At 47.4% G+C, this 1,828-nt stretch overlaps 1 pseudogene; it reads left to right on the top strand.

The window, feature by feature from the left end:
- Positions 1 to 241: 241 nt before the first annotated feature.
- LOC122450014 lies at positions 242 to 1,564 on the top strand (annotated as a pseudogene).
- Positions 1,565 to 1,828: the final 264 nt, after the last annotated feature.

Raw genomic sequence — 1,828 nt, 5'->3', positions numbered from 1 at the left:
TTATATGTTCTTAAAACATTCTGAATGAATGAGTGAGCAAATTTTGAATACAACGGACTACTGGCTCTCAAGAGTTTAGTTGGTTTTCATTTCCCATCCTCAGTTCAGTTCACATTCTCTACTTCTCTGTCATATATAAACCAAACCATGTTTGGTGAGAAACCTCCTCAGCACCCGTTCTCATGTGTTGTGTGATAATATTCTCCCATTTCTGTTGGAAAACAATTTTTGTTGTCCCCATATGGCAATCAGGCAGCGTCAGCTGGTGAGTTCACCAGCACCAGCGTCCCACTCACAGCCTGGACTGTGCCACCTCCTTGTGGGTCCTGGCAGTGGACAAGCAGGAAACAAGAGCAACACTAGTGCAGAGAAGACAGATGAAGAAGAGAAAGAGGACAGAGTTGTCCTCTTTACTCCACAGGCTGATCAGAAGCAACTCTATTAATAACACAAACCAGGTGGAAAACCTACAACAAGATCTGAACTCCTCCCTACACTCAGTAAAGTCTTGTGAGGAGTCTACACCGTGGGCTTCATCCATCCATCCAAAATACAAGAGAACACGCTGCCTTTGATGTTTGCTGAGGCCCTGCAGAACTTAGTTGCCCTGTCTCAGTCTGGCACTGCTGAAACAGCTGCCTTTGTGTTAGTTATGCAGTTGGATACCCCACTGTCTGTGCCTCTCCCAGACTTCTAAGCTGGTGTTTCAAATGGGAAAAGTGATTGAGCAGATGGAAAAATTTTACCCTGAACTCAAGATAGCTTATGCTGTTCAAGGCAATAAATTGGGCACCAAGGTCAGAGATCGGGGAGCACCTTGTCTTTGCTACCCCTGGGATAATTCTGGACTGGTACTCCAAGCTCAAGTTCATTGACTCCAGGAAGATCAAGGTTTGGTCTGGATGAAGCTGACATGATGATAACTACCCACCACCATCAAGATCGGAGCATCTGCACCCATAGGATGCTGCCCAGCAGCTGACAGATGCTGCTTGCCCCTAATACCTTTGAAGACTCTATGGAAATTTGCCCAGATAGCGGTCCCAGAATCAAACATGCAGCGGAGGCAGGAGCAGACAGTGGACACCACGCAGCAGTGTTACATCCTGCGCAGCGATGGAAACGGGGAGTTGCAGGCCTCGTGTAGCCTCTACGGGCCACCACCATTGCTTCAGCTACCATCTGCTGCCATTCCCCTAAAACACGTGGCTGGCTGACAGCAAGGCTCTCAAAAAAAGGCAACCCCATGAAATGTTGTGAAATGATGGTGGTGCGGAGGGCTGCCATAACGGAGTGCCTGAGATGGTAAAGAGAAGGTTCTGGCGACCACCAACATGCATGCCCTTATTGCTGTTATACAGATGTATAACCTGAAGTTAAACAGGCATCTGTCATCATCAGTGCTGACATTTCCCTTTACAGGGACAGGAATCTGGACAGTGGGACCCACCTGCACTGCGTTAGGCATACAGGCCTCTTTCACAAGAAAAGTCTGGCAGTGAACATGGTTGACAGCAGACACAGCATGAGCATCCTGAACCAAAGCCATGTAATAAGAGTATGACAGACCGGACATGCCGATGTGGAGGAGACAGAAGTTAGCCAACAGAGGAACTCCACCACCACGGTACTTGCCTTCGGCTCTCTCCCTGAACATATATTCTGAACATCTGTGTTCATAGTGCTCGGGATACAGACAGGTGCCATCAAGGGACTAGGGCACTATAGCCATTCATCTGTCCCAGGCAAGAATAATTGCCAAAGTTTTTGCTCCATCTTTATTTGGAATCTTCATGTGGAATAGTCAGAGCAAGTAATAGTATTATGC

Source organism: Cervus canadensis, chromosome 11 (assembly GCF_019320065.1).
Source record: "Cervus canadensis isolate Bull #8, Minnesota chromosome 11, ASM1932006v1, whole genome shotgun sequence".
Taxonomy (NCBI): Eukaryota; Metazoa; Chordata; class Mammalia; order Artiodactyla; family Cervidae; genus Cervus; species Cervus canadensis.
The sequence above is the reverse complement of the archived record's forward strand: the minus strand, read 5'-3'. Positions and strand labels throughout refer to the sequence as shown.